Below are 12,723 nucleotides of genomic sequence, written 5' to 3' on the forward strand. Positions count from 1 at the left end.
GGGTTATGCATTAGAGACAACTACATTCACTTTAAATAGGGCACCATCTAAGTCCGTGGAGACGACACCGTATGAACTATGGTTTGGCAAGAAACCTAAGTTGTCGTTTCTTAAGGTTTGGGGTTGCGATGCCTATGTCAAAAGGCTTCAGCCGAAAAAGCTCGAACCCCAAGTGGACAAATGCGTCTTCATAGGATACCCAAAAGAGATGGTTGGGTATACCTTCTATCTCAGATCCGAGGGCAAAGTGTTTGTCACTAAGAACGGGTCCTTTCTTGAGAAAGACTTTCTCTCGAAAGAATTGAGTGGGAGGAAGATAGAACTTGATGAGGTTGTTGAACCTTTACTTCAACCAGAGAGTAGCGCAACATAGGAAGATGTTTTTGTGGCACCTATGTCAGTTGAAGAAGAAGCTAATGATGATGATCCTGAAGCTTTGGATCAAGTTATTGTGAACCTCGTAGGTCGACAAGGGTATGTACAACTTATGAGTGGTACGGTTACCCTGTCTTATAGGTCATGTTGTTGGACAACGATGAACCTACGAGCTATGGAGAAGTGATGGTGGGCCCGAATTCCAACAAATGGCTAGGAGCCATGAAATCCGAGATATGATCCATGTATGAGAACAAAGTATGGACTTTGGTGGACTTGCTCGATGATCGGCAAGCCATTAAGAATAAATGGATCTTTAAGAAGAAGACATATGCTGATGATAATGTCATGTTAACTATGATGAGACTTTCTCACTCATAGCGATGCTAAAGTCTGTTGGGATTATGTTAGCAGTTGCTGCATTTTCAATTACGAAATTTGGTAGATGGATGTCAAAACAAAGTTTTCTTGACGGTTTCTGTGAGGAAAGGTTGTATGTGATACAACCAGAAGGTTTTGTCGATCCTAAGAATGATAAAAGGTATGCAAGCTCCAGTGATCCTTCTATGGACTGGTGCAAGCATCTCGGAGTTAGAACTTTCGCTTTGATGAGGTGATCAAATCATTTGGGTTCATACAAGTTTACGGAGAAGCTTGTATTTGCAAGAAAGTGAGTGCGAGGACTACAACATTTCTGATAAGTATATGTGGATGACATATTGTTGATCGGGAATGATGTAGAATTTTTGGAAAGAATAAAGGGTTGTTTGAAAAGGGTTTTTCAAAAGAATACCTAGGTAAAGCTGCTTACATATTGGGCATCAAGATCTATAGAGATAGATTAAGACGCTTGATAAGACTTTCACAGAGCACATACCTTGACATGATTTTGAAGAAGTTCAAAATGGATCAGTCCAAGAAGGGGTTCTTGCCTGAGTTGTAAGGTGTGAAGTTGAGTAAGACTCAAAGATCGACCATGGTAGAAGAAAGAGAAAGGACAAAGGTCGTCCCCTATGCGTTAGCCATAGGCTCTATATGATATGCCATGCTGTGTACCGCACCTAATGTGTGCCTTGCCACATGTCTCGCAAGGGGGTACAAGAGTGATCCACGAGTGGATCGCTGGACAGCGGTCAAAATTATCCTTAGAGGAATAAGGAAATGTTTCTCGGTTATGAAGGTGATAAAGAGTTTGGCATAAAGGGTTATGTTGATGCAAGCTTTAACACCAATCCAGATGACTCTAAGTAGAGTTTCTCATTTATGGAGGTGATAAAGAGTTTGGCGTAAAGGGTTACGTCGATGCAAGCTTTGACACAAATCCAGATGACTCTGAGTAGCAAACCGGATACGTATAGTGGAGCATCCATTTGGAATAACTCCAAGTGGAGCATGGTAGAAGCTTCTGCAATATGACATAGAGATTTGCGAAGTACATGCGGATCTGAATGTTGCAGACCCGTTGACTAAAACCTCTCTCACAAGCATAACATGATCAAACCCCAGAATTCATTGGGTGTTAATCACATGATGATGTGAACTATATTATTGACTCTATTGCAAGTGGGAGAATGTTGGAAGTATGCCGTAGAGGCAATAATAAATTGGTTATTATCGTATTTACCTGTTCATGATAATCGTTTATTATCCATGCTAGAATTGTGTTGATCGGAAACTCAGATACATGTGTGGATACATAGACAACAACGTGTCCCTAGTGAGCCTCTACTAGACTAGCTTGTTGATCAAAGATGGCTATGGTTTCCTAGCCATATACATGAGTGGTCATTTGATAACGGGATCACATCATTAGGAGAATGATGTGATGGACAAGACCCAAACTATGAACATAGCATATGATCGTATCAAGTTTATTGCTATCGTTTTCTGCATGTCAAGTATATGTTCCTATGACCATGAGATCATGCAACTCACTGACACCGGAGGAGTACCATGTGTGTACCAAACGTCGCAACGTAACTGGGTGACTATAAAGGTGCTCTACAGGTATCTCCGAGGGCGTGTTTTGAGTTGGCATGGATCAAGACTGGGATTGTCACTCCGTATGACGAAGAGGTATCTTAGGCCCCACTCGGTAATACAATATCACAAGAAGCTTGCAAGCAATGTGACTAATGAGTTAGCCACGGGATGTTATATTACCGAACAAGTAAAGAGACTTGCCGGTAACAAGATTGAACTAGGTATGGAGATACCGACGATCGAATCTCGGGCAAGTAACATACCGACAGACAAAGGGAACTGCATACGGGATTAGCTGAATCCTTGTCATCAAGGTTTGACTGATAAGATCTTCGTAGAATATGTACGAACCAATATGGGCATCCAAGTCCCGCTATTGGTTATTGACCGTAGAGGTGTATCGGTCATGTCTGCATGGTTCTCGAACCCGCATGGTCTACACACTTAACGTTTGGTGACGATATAAGTATAGTTGAGTTGTTATGGTGGTTACCGAAGGTTGTTCGGAGTCCCGGATGTGATCCCGAATGTGAGGGGGAACTCCGGAAGAGTCTGGAGGTGAAGATTGATATATTGGACGAAGGGTATTCGAGTCCGGAAGTGTTCCGGGGGTACCGGGTGATGACTAGCATGACCGAAAGGGGTTTCGGGGGCCCCGACAAGTGTTGGGAGCCTCGTGGGCCAAAGGGGAGGGGGGCAAACCAGCCCACTAAGGGGCTGTGCGCCCCTCACCCCATCTCACGTAACAAGGAGAGGTGGGGTGCCCCCTCTAGGGTTCCCTCCACCTGGCTTGGGGGGCAAGCCACCCTAGGGTTTCCCTAGGGGGCGCCCCCATCTGTCTTGGCCGCTGCCCCCTAGATGGTATCTAGGCGCGCCCCCTCCTCCTCCCTACCCCTATATATAGAGAGGTGGAGAGAGGGCAGCCACACCCATACAGATCTATTCATGCCACAACGCTACCCCTCCTAATCCTCATAGCCATATTCTTCTCCGTAGTGCTTAGCGAAGCTCTGCCAAGATTTCTCCACCACCACCGCCACCAAGCCGCCGTGCTACCGGAGGACTTGAGATACTACTTCACCATCGCTCACTGGATCGAGGAGGTGAAGGCATCATCAAGCCGTACATGTGTTGAACGCGGAGGTGCCGTCCGTTCGGCACTTGGATCGGGAGTTCGCGGGACGGATCGTGATTGGATCGCGAAGACGTTCGACTACATCAACTGTGTTTATTAATGCTTCTGCTTAGCTATCTACAAGGGTACGTAGATGCAATCTCTCCTCTCATAGATGTTCATCTCCTAGATTGATCATGGTGAGCGTAGGAATTTTTTGTTTCCCATGCAACGTTCCCCAATAGGTGTAACTTTCAATGTTAAAGGGCCTAATGTGTTTCTAGTTCAATGCCACTGCTTAGGAGATTGGAGAAGAATAATAGGCGATGGTCCATGGATATTTCACAGGGTGCCAGTGGTGATTCAAGAGTATGACAGATCCTCGGCTGTAACGAAATATAGGATGAACAAGATTTTAGTTTGGGTTCAGATTAACGGTTTGTCGGACGGGCTAACAAGGAAGAAAGTGTTGGTGAAGCTTGTGGCGGCGAAGGTTGGTGAGCCACCTTTCACCGTAATTGTGAATTGAGGGTAAGATAAACCCCTCTAGTACACTCCGAGCTCGGGTCTATGTGGATGCCAATATTCCTCTAGTTCGTTTTGTTCTAATAACATTCACGAAGAGGAAAAAAATATCGTGTGTATTACGAGAAACCATCGGATTTATGTTTTGTTTGTGGACTTATGGGTAATATTGTGGAAGAGTGTGGGGACAGTGTGCATGATCCACAGACTTATGAGTGAGGAGATTGGCTGTTGTGGGTTCCAGAACCAGTACTAGAACGTCCTTTAGGAGGCCGTGGAGGTGGTGAGGGAGGAGGTTGAGGGAGGATGGGAGGAAGAGGAGATAGAGGAGGAAGAGTAGGCAGAGGAGGAGGGGGCACATGAGGAGAGGTTTAGGGGGAGGTATGGGACAACAACAACACTAGGATGTGGAAATGGAATACACTGAATCTAATATGGAGACGGATGGAGATCACAATAAAAATGTCCACAAGCTGCTAGTATCTCCTGATGGCACTGTGAACTTCCGAGGGCAACCCTTGGCAAACTTGGCAGGAAAAGTAGCGGGAACGGTGCTTCAATTGGAAGGAGTAGTGGCCAATGGAGGAAAGGAAGGAGTTGTTACGACTCTTGAGAAAGCACCAATTGTTAAACAGAGAAGACAAGGGGAAGGGGTGGATTTAGAAGAGAATGATCTTATGAGCGAGGCGGCCTCCTTCGAGGAGGGTCGCCATCATCAATGAGTACCCTATGTTGGAACTGCCGTGGGATTGGCGACCCTGCGACAGTTCAAGAGCTCATCTGGGGTTTGCGCCGAAGGTGGTTTGTCTGGTCGAAACGCAACCGACAAAGCAATGTGTCGAGGACCTGGCAGGTATTCTAGGGTATGATGGGAAATATATTGTGGCTAGTAGTGGAAGGAGTGGTAGCTTGGCGGTGTTCTAGAAGAGTCCTGATGCAGAGCATCCCATGATCATCCCCATGGACACACCTACACCTCCAACGACACCACTTGGACCAATGACAAGAGCCCGAGCGAAGGCTATCGAAGATAAGGTGAACCCACTCCTCTCCGAACTACCACTTTCTATGCATGAGACTTGGCTACTACCTCAAGCGGAAACCCTATGTGTGATCAGGTGCTTGGAGGAAAGCCACAGACCAACTACGCTCAACGAACAAGACGGTGAGGACGCCAAGCTCAATGGACAAGAAGAGGGACTGCTCGAAACTCCCAGGCTCTGGACGACCGGTGAGCTACGGACGTCCGATGACCTCCAGGCACCGGACGACCGGCCCTGTCCGGACGACCGACACAACCACACCCGAGTCGATTCTATGGATTTTCGAAGCCCTACGGACGACCGACGCCCCCGACGTCCGACCCCGACCGGACGTCCGACCGAAGCCCACCCGAGCCGAATCTACGGACGTCCGGACCCTCGCGACCCTCCGGACGACCGGTAACTCCCGAACGTCCGACGCCTGTGTGCTGTTTGCGTGTCAGGACGCAGCCCATGTACCCCTTCGACCTCTAAGACTATATATAGACCTTCTCCTCCTCTTTTTTAGGGTTAGCAAAGGATTATCTCATATTTTGGGTGAGAGATTTGCTCATCCACTTGGTTACCTTCTCCTCGGAGATAGCGCCTCCTCGGAGAAGATCCCCCAAGCGGATTGAAGACCCCTTCACGGGAAGAACCTCAAGACCTCCTCACGGAGAAGATCGTGCTACTTGTATCATCCTTAGTTGCCCGTGGATCGTGTGATCCCTTATGTACTCGAGGATCTAGCATATGTGTGACTATTTCTTGTTGGTTTAGTGATTCTCCCGTGTTTCCCCTAGTGTTCCCCCTCGTGTTTCCCCTCGTGTTCTTCGTGTTCATCGCGGGATTCGTTCCTTTCATGAAAGATCGGCCCATAGGGTTCCTACCCTACATCATCTTGGTATCTAGAGCCACATTGATCACGATTTCGGAGCCTCCCCGTTGTGTTTCTAGCCTTGTTTTTGTTGATTTTGTCCCTAATTTGAAAATTCCCCACAAAAATAGCCCCAAACTTTTTTTTTGTGATATGTTGGTGTGATGAAATTTTGTTGGATTTGATCCATGGATTTGCTTTGCCTTGAGTGGATCTAGCTTTTCCCCCTTCGTCTCCACCTTTTCCATCCATGAAATCCCCCGGAATTGACCATTTTCACCTCATCCACCACGTCCACGAGCTGTTCATCCCGCGCCCGAAAATCGCCCAGGCACCGGACATCCGACAGACTCCGGACGTCTGACGAACGGACGATCGTAAAACCCCGGACGTCCATGAAACCCTGACGAAACTGAATCCCCCCCCCAAAATTTCCAGCCACGACCCCACTTCACCGACGCACTCCCACCGCCTCTACACCATCACCACTTCCGCATACCAACACCAGTGCTTATCCGTCTCGCACTCCGACTCGTTTTGCAACATTGTGCTTTGAGAATTTGAGTTGCGGTTCCATGTCCTATTGTGTTTCGGCTATTTAGGTACGGTTCGACATCAACATCACCGCCACTCATCTTCACCATAGACGCGTCATCGACAACAACCGCTACACCATTTTGACACCATACCGTACGCGAGAACGGTAACATCATCTTGGTATTGGATACATCATTCTTGCCATTACATTGATAGCCATCATAGCCTTACTCCTTTGCGTCGCTTGCCCATCGAGACTAGCCTTTGAGTATTGCCGGAAACGTGACTTGTGCACATTAGTGATCATACTTCCCATAGCATACATACATCATCGGTGCATATCTTGGTATCATCTCTTGTGTCACAAGGTTGTCATCGCATACACAATTGCTATCTTGGTTCGTGTAGCATTGCATGAGAAAAGAGCTCAAACAACAAAGAGCCAGACAAGCTTTTAAGCAAAAAGGGAAAGATAAGCAAAGAGCTTTTAAGCAAGAACCATAGCATCATACAACATTAAGATTGTCATACTAGATCATCTTGGATCATATCATCGAAACACCATACATAGAGCATACTTGGGATAGAAGTCGTTGCAGTTTTGCTTAGTAGTTTGTGCATAAGTCTTCGTATCTGCCTATTGTGCAATTGTGCTAGCGTCTCTCTAGTGTTGTGCAACAAGAGCATTTTCGTGGATTCCACTTTTTGGCTCATCCTTGGTTGCACAACCCCACTTATCTCTTTGCGTGTGTGTTTCCATGTACCTTACATTGCTTGGTCCACTTGTTGCATTGCAAACTTGCGAATCTTTTCCAACATTATTGAAGCTCACTAAAAATTGCATCAAATCTTGTGCCACCATCCTAACCAAGCTCCACCATAAGCTTTTACTTGTGTAGGTGTGAGAAACCGACAAGAATTGGTACCAATTGTGCTATTTCCTTGTTCCACATTGGAGTGATCATTGATCCACCTTCAACTTCGGTCAAGGTACATTTGGTATACGTTCTTATCCTTCTCCCACTTACATATTTCTCTTGGAATGATGGATAGGCCAAGTACTTCTACCAACCCACTCTTCATCGGGCAAGACGGCGACATGAACTCCTACGTCACCAAGAGCCACCTATTTGGTGCACAACGTGCTTTGCATCAAGAGCAACAAGCAATGAGTGAACGCATCGACAACCTCGCCACCGGCTTGCGACTTTCCGAGCAACGTACAAGAGACTACTTCGACCACAAGCTCGACGATCACAAGCAAGAGAACGACGCAAGAATGGACGAGATTCGTGCTTTGTTGCTCACCCGCTCTTCTTCCACTTCGTCCTCATCAAGACGGAGCCGCTCAAGTCGACACTCCGACTTCACCTTCTCCGGCTCAAGTACACCGACATCGAACACTCTTCGACGTGCCGCATGGAACGATCGTCAAGCAAGCCTCAATCCTCTACGCGACACCGACTCTCAAGAGCACCGACACCGTCAAGACCAAGCTACCTTTGCGCAAGCACGAGAACGACAACGACAACGTCAACACGAAGAGGAAGAGCGAGCGCGTCTACACCAAGATGCACAAGATGCCGAGGCACAATGCCAAGAACAACAACTCCGTGAAGCTCAAGCAATTGAGGCGCAACGTGCCCTTTGAGATTCAAGTCACTTCGTCGCCACATGCAATCGCCATCGGCGTGAACAAGAAGAAGCACTTCACGAAGAAGTTCAAGAGAGGATTTACCAATCACGTGCGCATCATCAAGTTCCTCAAGATCGTCCTCGAGCTCGACAAGCCCCTCCACAAGCTCCACAAGAACCTCAAGTTCACCAAGAGCATGAAGACAATGGAAATCCTCCGTGACAAGAACAACACGAAGTCGACAACCCTCCTCGCCAAGAGCAACACGAGTTTGACAATCCTCAACAAATTGGGTGTCATCATCCCCGACCCCAACGCAATGAAGAGCAACGCTACGGCAAGCTAAAGTTCACCATGCCCAAGTTCAATGGAAGCAACGATCCCGAAGAATACCTTTCATGGGCATTGAAGGTCGACAAAATCTTCCGCTTGCACAACTATAAAGAAGAGAAGAAGATCGCGATGGCATCCCCTGAGTTCCTAGACCATGTCCTCATTTTGTGGGGACAAGTCATCGAGCGCCGTGAGGCAAGAGGTGAACCACCCATCACTACTTGGGCACAAATGAAGGATGTCATGAGAGCATGCTTCATGCCTACCTACTACAACCGCGACCTCTTCAAGAAACTTCAACTACTCAAGCAAGGAACCAAGAGCGTTGAAGAGTACTACAAGGAAATGGAGATTTCCATGATACGAGCCAATGTCACAGAAGATGATGAGCAAACTATGGCATGTTTCTTGAATGGACTCAATCATCCTATCAAGAAGATCGCCGACTTCCAACCATACTCGAACCTCATCGATCTAGTGCATCAAGCTACCAAAGCGGAATGCCAAGTGCAAGATGACTTCAAATATGCCAAGTTCTCTTCCAAGTCATACGGTTTTTCCAACAACCAAGCTTCAACGACTCCAATACCACCTTCGTCAACAAAGCCTTCTACAAGCAACGTTGACAAGTCGAGTTACAAGAAAGCTTCGTCAACCCCAAGTCATCCTCCTACAACGAGCAACTTCAAGACGAGAGCTTCATCATCTACTCCAACCGATGAGACCGTAAAGACGAGTTCCTTTAAATTCTTCACATGCGGAGGCCGAGGCCACAAGTCCTTTGAGTGCACCAACAAGCGAACCATGATCCTCAACGATGATGGTACTTATGACTTAATGAGTGAAGGAGAAATGGAAGCCCTTGAGCAAGTGGCCATACACTGGCAAGTGAACGACGAAGACACGGAACAAGTCTTTTGTGATGAAGATTCAAGTCCCGCCCTTGTTGTCTCCAAGGTCTTGACTCTCCAACATCACCAAGAAGAAGACCAAAGATGCAACATATTCCATACCAAGGCCGGCATCAATGGAAGGTCCATCAAGGTCATCATCGATGGAGGGAGTTGTCATAACCTCGCAAGTGAAGAACTTTGCTCCAAGCTCCAATTGCCCAAGACGAAGCACCCACATCCCTATAAAGTTCAATGGCTTAGCGACTCCGACACTATCCAAGTTGAGCATCGAGTACAAGTCTCCTTCAAAATTGCCGCCTACGAAGACACTTTGGAGTGTGATGTCGTCCCAATGACCGTTTTCCACCTTATTCTTGGACGCCCATGGCAATTTGATAGAGGCGTCATCCACAACGGTTGAACGAACCACTACATCTTCAAGATGAAAGGCAAGGAGTACGTACTTCTCCCTATGTCTCCAAGTCAAGTGATCGCCGACAAGCAAACCACCCATCTTGGAGAGAATAGTGAGAGAGCGAACCACCAAAAAGAGAGTGAGCGCCACAAGCCCAAATCAAGTGCCTCCACGATGAGCAAAAAGAAGAACCTAGTTCTATTTGCCACCAAAAGTGAGATAAGAGGAGTGTGTGAGAACCCATCTAGTGTCCTACACTATGTCCTTTTGTGCAAGGACGACCCTCCAAAAGCTAACACCTCTCACACTCTACCTTTAGTGTTATCTTCTCTTTTGCAGGAATTCCAAGATGTTTTCCCCGACGAGCTACCTCCGGGACTACCTCCACTATGAGGCATCAAGCACCGCATCAACCTCATCCCCGGAGCACCTCTTCCAAACAAAGCTCCCTACCGCGTCAACCCCGAAGAAACCAAAGAAATACAAAGGCAAGTAAAGCATCTCATAGACCATGGACATGTGCGTGAAAGTTTGAGTCCTTGTGCCGTTCCGATCATTCTTGTGCCAAAACAAGACGGTAGCTTTCGCATGTGCTCCAATTGTCGACCTATAAATGCTATCACCGTTCGATATAGGTATCCTATTCCATGCCTTGATGATATGCTTGATGAACTTAGTGGTGCCACTATATTTTCCAAGATTGGTCTTAAAAGTGGTTACTATCAAATCTGCATACAAGAGGGTGATGAATGGAAAACCGCTTTCAAAACAAAGTTTGGTTTGTATGAGTGGTTAGTCATGCCTACTGGTTTATTGGAAGCACCGGGTACTTTCATGCGTCTTATGAATCATGTCTGTCGCCCTTACATTGGTGAGTTTGTCGTGGTCTACTTCGATGATATCCTTGTTTATAGCAAATCTCTTAAAGATCATGTCACCCATGTTCGAACCATTTTGCAAACTCTTCAAAATGAGCACCTCTATGCTAACATGGAAAAGTGCCTTTTCGGCGTTGATAAGCTCATTTTCTTGGGTTTTGCCGTTTCCTCTAAGGGTGTTCATGTTGATGACTCTAAGATTAATGCTATTAAAACTTGGCCCCAACCAACCAATTTGCAACAGGTGCGTAGTTTCCTTGGTTTAGCCGGTTTCTACCGTAGATTTGTGAAGGACTTCAGCACCATTGCTTCACCTTTGCATGCTTTGAGCAAGAAAAATGCGCCTTTTGTTTGGGGACCATACCAAGACACCTCTTTCAATGAGCTTAAGAATTTGCTTACTCATGCTCCCATGCTTGCATTAACAAACTTTGACAAGCCCTTTGAGATTCATTGTGATGCTAGTGGTAATGGCATAGGAGGTGTGTTAACGCAAGAGAAGCGCCCCATAGCTTACTTTAGTGAGAAACTTTCCGGAGCGCAACTCAATTACCCCATCTATGCAAAGAGTTATATGCTTTAGTGTGAGTTTTGCATGAATGGGAACACTATCTTCGCCCTCATGAATTCATCATTCATACCGATCATGAAACGCTTAAATACCTTAAGGGTTAAACTAAGTTGAACAAGCGTCATGCTAAATGGAGTGAATTCATTGAGTCATTTCCTTATATCATCAAGTACATCAACGGTAAGGAAAATGTTGTGGCGGACGCTCTTTCCCGTATATGCATGCTTGTTACTCAACTTGAATTAGATGTCATTGGCTTTGAGCACATAAAAGACTTGTATGAGCATGATCCTACTTTTGCTATTCCTTATGCCAAATGTTTGACGCATACCTCTTCGGAACGCTATTACATCAAAAATGGATATTTTATGAGAGCTAACAAGCTTTGCATCCATGAGTCTTCTCTTCATTTGTTGCTTTTGCAGGAATCTCATGGAGGAGGACTTATGGGACATTTTGGCCGCGACAAGACTTTCGCTACACTCTCCAAGAACTATTATTGGCCCAAGATGTTTCGCGACGTCAACCGCTTCACCAACCGATGCTCTACATGTCGCAAAGCTAAGTAAAGCTCAATCCCACGGCCTTTACATGCCTCTCCCAATTCCATATCAACCATGGGAAGATATTAGCATGGATTTTGTACTTGGATTGCCTAGGACTAGAACTAGGAAGGATTCGATATTTGTTATTGTGGACCAATTTTCTAAGATGGCACATTTCATTCCTTGCAACAAGATAGACGATGCTTCACATGTTGCCAATCTCTTTTGTAGGGAAATATTGCATCTACATGGAGTGCCAAAGACGATTGTCTCAGATCGCGACGTCAAGTTCTTAAGCTACTTTTGGAAGACCCTATGAGCCAAGCTCGGAATCAAGCTACTCTTCGCCACGGCGTACCATCCACAGACCGACGGCCAAACGGAGGTGACCAACCACACACTCTCCGCTCTACTTCACGTGCTCATCAAGAAGAACATCAAGGAATGGGAGGAGTGTCTACCTATTGCCGAGTTCGCCTACAACTGTGCAAGACACTCAACAACCGGCAAGTCCCCCTTCGAGGTCGTCTACGGATTCAACCCATTGTCGCCATTGGACATTCTTCCTCTACCAATCCAAGAGCGCATCAATATGGACGCAAGTGCACGTGTGAATCATCTCAAGAAGGTGCATGAAGATACCAGGCACAACATCGAGCGCCAAGTACAATGCCTTGCTACCAAGCTCAACATCAACAAGCAACCCATGGTATTCAACATTGGTGATCTTGTGTGGCTACACCTTCGCAAAGACCGCTTCCCCACCGAACACAAGTCCAAACTTCTACCTCAAGCGGATGGACCCTTCAAGGTGCTTGCACACTACAACAACAACTCTTACAAGGTCGACCTCCCGCGCGACAAGTACAACGTGAGCGACATCTTCAATGTCAAGGACCTCTCGCCCTACCATGGTGATGAAGAATTTGATCCGAGGTCGGATCTTTCCCAAGGGAGGGGAGATGATGCGAAGCATCCCAAGATCATCCCCATGGACGCACCTACACCTCCAACGACAC

The sequence above is a fragment of the Triticum aestivum genome, chromosome 5A (genome assembly GCF_018294505.1).
Source record: "Triticum aestivum cultivar Chinese Spring chromosome 5A, IWGSC CS RefSeq v2.1, whole genome shotgun sequence".
Classification (NCBI taxonomy): domain Eukaryota; kingdom Viridiplantae; phylum Streptophyta; class Magnoliopsida; order Poales; family Poaceae; genus Triticum; species Triticum aestivum.